The sequence below is a fragment of the Hevea brasiliensis genome, chromosome 12 (genome assembly GCF_030052815.1).
Source record: "Hevea brasiliensis isolate MT/VB/25A 57/8 chromosome 12, ASM3005281v1, whole genome shotgun sequence".
Classification (NCBI taxonomy): Eukaryota; Viridiplantae; Streptophyta; class Magnoliopsida; order Malpighiales; family Euphorbiaceae; genus Hevea; species Hevea brasiliensis.
The window spans coordinates 7,224,605-7,230,878 of record NC_079504.1 but is presented as its reverse complement, the minus strand read 5'-3'; the positions used below and the strand labels follow the sequence as shown (position 1 = coordinate 7,230,878).

The window sequence follows — 6,274 nt, the reverse complement described above, 5'->3', positions numbered from 1 at the left end:
TGTTATTTGTAATATTGTTATTATTAAATTCAATTAAAGTTGTTTAAGATTAAATTATATTATATGTAAAAATAATTAAATTTCTTTAGAGTATTATTATTATTATTATTATTGTTATTATTATTATTATTATTATCAAAGTTTTATTTAATTTAAATATAATAAAAGTAGTTTGAACCTATTTGAAAAAAGAAAAAGTACCTAGGTGAATATACGGTAAAAGTTCAGAGAATTAAAAGTTACAAAAAAAAACCCAACAAACCCAGCTGCTCTCTCTCCCTCCCTCCCACATTCTGTCTCCTCTCCCTCTCATCACTTTCTTTTCTCCTTCCTAGCTGCCACCATTATTTCCGATGGCTTACCCATTGGTCGAATGCAGTTCAGGCGTCCACCATGGAAGCTCAGACGGCAAGGCATGGCAGCGACAAGGACGGAAATCAATGAAGGAGAGAGAGAAGAATGCTTGTGTGGGGCTCAAACTTTTTCGGCCATCTTTGGCGATTTCGACGATTGTTGGACGTAAGGTCACCAACGCTACAATCCTTAAACCATGGGTGTTCTTTTGGGACCTCATTCGCTGATTTTCATAGAGTTTTCTGCCGAGGAAGAAGAGAGAGAAATAGTACATTTTTGGCGAGATTCCTAATAATTCAACCGTCAGATTGGAGATTGGAGACCACCATTAAACTCAGAGCGACGAAATCTTCGAGATTTGAAAAAGACAATCATTAGACGACCTAGATTGTATGGTGAGATTTTCAAGTTTTTCGATGCTCATAAATTAAATATAATTATATCATAATTATTAATAATTTATGGGTTTCATTTAGGTGCGATCGGATTGACAATAGCTCATTAGTACTTATAACCGAGTTTTTTGACCGATTCGGGTGCCTGGCGGACTATCCTGAAAGGTAGTCGTATTTACTGTTGTTCCCAATATTTTCAGATATTTTGGATATGTTCCACGTATTAGAATTTACAAAGGTAGTCCCTAACTCAAGTTGTGTAGTTTGTGCTTGATTAAGCTAACTGGTCAAATTTGTAAAATATTATTGGCTGAGTAAAATTAAGTAAAATGAGTTTAATTAATATAAAGATGTTGTAAAGTACCTCCAAAAATATTTTTATAATTTTTGAAGTACTGAAGATAATTGTTTGGATTGTAGAGGATTTAGGGATCCGAGCTGAAGTTTGAATGTTTGGACTTAGATAAGGTTCTTGTAAGCCTCGGACGGGCATGTGATATTGATATTATGGGCCTAAGGCCCTATGTGTTGCTTTTTCATAAGTTTTTCTTACAGGGGGTTAGGTTTAGTTATATGGGAGATTATGTCGAAATTTTGATAAGACTTTGAGATTTATTTTTGTTTATGTAAAATAGATTAATTGGTTAATAAATTGATAGAGGCTACTGTTTCTTTATAGGTGATCAGTATCGGCTAGCCTTTATTTTCTCCGGCCAGACCAGCGGCAATCGGATTGACCAATATGTGAGTTATATATTGATTATTTTTGTAATTTCAATATTAATTATATATATCAAGCATGTTCATGTATTTTATAAATATTTAATTACACACATGAATAATTAATATATTAGAGGCATTTTAGTTGTTGCATATTTAATTATTATTATTTATTCGTGATTGCTGCTTTGAGGATAATTTGAAATTGGGTGTGTTATTTATATATGGTATATATGGATATAGATTGGATGGGTAGTCGTGGCTCGAGTTAGTCTTGCTAGAATTTGATTTTTATGAATATGGAAAGTCTAGGTGAGACACGACTTTTAGTTAATCTCGCTAATTCCCGCACTTAGATTTAAGCGAAAGTCCAACTTGAGTTGAGCTCGCTGCTATATTTGGATTAAGAGTGTTGTATAGGGAATCATCTCATATATTTATATATTGACGTGATACACTGAGTGCGTGAGTAGTTTCAAATTATTTTTTCATATGAATATTAGGTGAATTATTTGTTATATATGTTGGATGTGCATTTCATGGTATGATTGCACTAGTTATAGGTAGTTATAGAAATTGCATATATAATCAATATTTAAACTCACTGAGTCAAATACTTGCTCTTATTCAAAAATTTTTCTCAGGTACAAGAGAAGTAATTTTCCTAAGAGTCTATCCCACTCCTTTCCTCCCAAGGTACAACATTGTTAATTATAAATTTTTATTTATTCATTAGTTTATTTAATTATTTATTTTATCTTTAAAACTCCGATGTGATACTGTTTTAATTAAATTATTATATTATTAATGAATATTAATGGTATTAAATGATTTATGTTTATTGAGTTATCAGGGTTAAGCTGTGCTTCCCTAGTTATGAATTTCTGGTAATTAACAAGTTGAGTCGGCCCAAATAAATTTATAATATTTTATTTTATTTGTAAGATGAACCTTGAATTTAGGTATGGTCATGGGCTTGTGAATGTAAGGCTTATCACCGACTTTGAGGGCTTTACACTGATCCAAGTCCTAGTGTCGATTCGGCTCATGGAATTGGGTCGTGACATTGAGGGTCCATTTGGTTCGCATATTGAAATTGGAAATAATATTGAAATCGAAATTGAGTAAAATAAAAAACGGAATGGTAAATATTTATTTATGTTTGGTTCACTGTGAAATCAGAGTTAAATTCCTTTTCATGATAAGAATCATTTCCATGATATTTGATTTGCATATATAAACTGAAAAATTAGAATCAAATTTATTTTATACTTAATGAAAATCAACTTAAAATTATTTTTTTATATTTTCATATTTTTAATTTTAATTTTATATTTTTTAATTTGAATTAATTATGATTATAATTATAATTTTTCTGTTTTATTTAATTATAAGTAAAATATATTTTATCCTTTTACTTTAAATAGTTAAAGTTAATTATATTCAAAATCTTTAATTTAATGGACTATATGAAAATATAAAAATTATATTTTTACTGTGTTTTATTATAGTTAGGTATAATTAATTGTAATTATAATGTTTAATTTTAATTATTTATATGAAAGTATAGAAATAATATTTTTATATTTTAATTATTGTTATAATTATTTTATTTTTTATTTTAATTAATTACTAAGATTATTTTAATTATTATAATAATTATTATTTTAGTTATTATAATGATTTTAATTATTATAATTTTACAATTATAATTGTAACTTTAATTAATTATTTGAAATATAAAAATATTATTTTATATTTTTATTTTTATTACTAATATGAAAATATAAAAATTGAAACATACTAATAAATATATGAGTAAGGTTGAGCATTTATCCTTTACCAACATAATCATTTTTATTTATGTGTTTTGATTCCCGGGTAAAACAGGAGAATGTTGATTCCCTTTGTTGTAGGAATCATATTTCCTAGTTTGTGAGAATATAAATAAAAAAAAGGAGTTTCGAAATATTCACAAAGGGAATCATTCCCATTCATTTTAATTATTGAGTTATTTTTTATTGAACCAAACGGAGTCTGACAACGGAAAAAAGAAAACTATCATTCTATTGTCGCTTGTTTAAATCGTTGGTATTTTATCATCTCCATGACCAAATTATGTAATATTATTAGCTCAATAATAATGAGATTATCATTATTATTTTTATAATTGTGAGTTATCAAATTTAAATTATAATTGTGAATCTTATTTGGAGTCAATTTAATTAAAAAAAAGATTTTGTCATTTGTTTAAGTAAAAGAAACATATTAAATTTATTTATTATCATTTGGAGTCTGAAAGAATGAAACGGTGTCATTTTATTTTGAACTAAAATCTCTAAATTGAGAAGGTAGAGCAATTTATAATTTTTTTTTGGTAAATCCTTATGAAGTATTTGGGTTTTGCCAAAATTTATTAGTTGATCTATAAAATTATTAAAAACAATTAAAATGTCTCACTTTTTGAAAATGAGGCTGTTTATCTATTCCATCTAAATTTTTAATGATTCTCGTTAGTTAATTGCCAAACGTTCAGTCAAATGAAAGAAAAACAACTTGAATTCCCAAAATACCCAATCCACCAATGATAAACACAATCCCACCCTTCCCTCTCTGCCTCTTGAGTTTCATGGCTCCCCCTTTTGATTCGAATCCTCATCCTCCTCCTCCTCCTCCTCCTCCTCTTTTTTCTTCTTCTTCATCATTGTCCTCTTCTTTCATTGTTTTCTTCATTTTATTTAGTTGTTACCCACCAAAAACACAAAATAAGAGCTGGGATATGTGATGACGTGACCCTCCTTACTCTTGCTCTTGCACCTATGGCTTAACCCAAACACAACACTTATGTGACCTTAGTGCTCTCTCCATCGGCATTGTAACTTTGTAAGCCTAAACCCTCACTCTCCATGAAGTTTGAATCCCTCGCTCTGGTTGCTCAATTCTCATATGATTCCTTAATGGGTGGACAAAAATAGAGCAGCCTCACTTCACCGCTTCATATCAGTTTCCAATATGGGTTTTGCATTAATGGTTCTGAGTTCATGGGTCAAGAATTGAGATAGTGCTATTCTCTTTGGGTCACATCTTCATTATATCTCGAGTTCTTCATAACCCTTAGTTATGAGTTTCATGGTTTATTGACTGCAATTATAGGCTCATGCATGGACTTTGTATTTAATTTAGATTTACAATAATTTGTGTGAAATTTCTTAGTTTTGATTTTGATTGAATTTATTTTATGAGTATTTTATGTTATTGATGAATTTAATTTTATTTTGTAATTTTTTTTTATTGATTCAAGTTGCATAGTATGGTTTTGTAAACTGCAATTGTGTTACGGCCATCTAGGTTTTGAGGGGTCAAGCTTAGCAGTGTGGAGAGGCGAGTAAGTGTTGGTGAATGGTGACGTGTGGATTTGTGAGTAGGAGTTAAGAACGAGGAGGGGAGAATTGGTGTGGCGTTGAATCTGCGACGGTGGAGGACGACTTTATGCGTGTTGAGTGAGGAAGGTATGACAAAGGTTGGGGAGATGTGTCTAATATTGTTTGGTGTGATTAAGTAAGGGTAATTTGAATATTTTTTTATTCTATTTGGAATGGATGAATTATATAAAATTTTACGAAATTTATTTTTAAATCTAAAATTTTGAAATTGAAAGTAAAAATATTTAAATTTCAATTTTGTAATTTGAATTATTTAGAAATGAATATAATTATTATAAATTCCATTAAAATAAGTAGAATTTTCAAATGAATTTAATAAAATTTACCACAAAAATTTTTATGATAAAACAATTCATATTTTCGCATTTTATTTATCTTCCCTCCGCAAAATCCATTTTTTTCACCCTCATCTTCGTATCATCATTTTATTTCCTCATAAAATCCATTTTCACCTTCATTTATCATTTTCATATCATTATTCATATTTTGTAATTTTAAATTATTTATCTTAATTAAAAAAATACAAAATTATTATATTAAGTAAAATGAATCTTCAATCCTATATTTATAACAAACAGGATTTTATGGAATTTAATTCAAATATATATTATAAAAATTATGCTTGGAATAATATAAATAAATTTTATATTTTAAATTCTAGTACGCTAGATAAGGGTTTTATGTCAAAAAAAAAAATAATAAAAGGATTAAATAATTTAATTTTACAATATAGAGAGATATTTTAGTTGCCTCTAAGATTTTTAAAAATTAACTAATAAATTTTGATAAGATACATGGACCTTATAGTAATTTAATTTTTTTATAAAAATATTATTTTATTATTTTAGGCTATCTTCTTATTTTATTATATTTATTTTTTTTAACTGTCCTTATTTTATTTTACTTTATTATTTTAGCATTTTCGTTGCCTTAAAGGATATGGATAAAGAAAACCGGCATTAACCGTAACAGGAGGGTAATCGCGAAATTAAGTGGACCGTAAGGGTATAACCTATTACATAATTTTGCCATTCTGATTTTCTCTCTCTCTTCTCTTCTGTAAGCGCATTATTTTTTTTTTCTTCGATTCCTGAGGTTGAGTGACGCCATTGAACCAAAAAGTTTTGAAGAAATACCGAGCTCAGATCTCGCAATCCAAACCCTAAAAGCCAAACATAGCATTTGCGATCTGATCAGGTAAATACTCCGTTCTTAATCCTCAAGTAATCTCAAATGTTTTAGCTTTGACCATTTTTATTTACCTGCTTTTGTCGATTCTAAATCCTTAAGTTATTCGATTACATTATTAATGGCTTCGGTGTTCAATCTTCGATCAGTTTTATTTATCTAATTATCGCTTCT

At 28.4% G+C, this 6,274-nt stretch overlaps 1 protein-coding gene across 3 annotated transcripts in view; it reads left to right on the top strand.

Annotated features, from left to right (window-relative positions):
* The first annotated feature begins 5,861 nt into the window (after positions 1 to 5,861).
* LOC110636822 (BEACH domain-containing protein B) overlaps positions 5,862 to 6,274 on the top strand; it is a 44,393-nt gene continuing 43,980 nt past the window's right edge. Inside the window, exon 1 of one of the 3 annotated variants that reach the window (XM_058130955.1) lies at positions 5,862 to 6,109. The gene's annotated coding sequence lies outside the window, so the exon portion shown is untranslated. The remainder of the gene's footprint in view (positions 6,110 to 6,274) is intronic. The other 2 variants (XM_058130953.1, XM_058130952.1) reach the window with 2 other exon arrangements.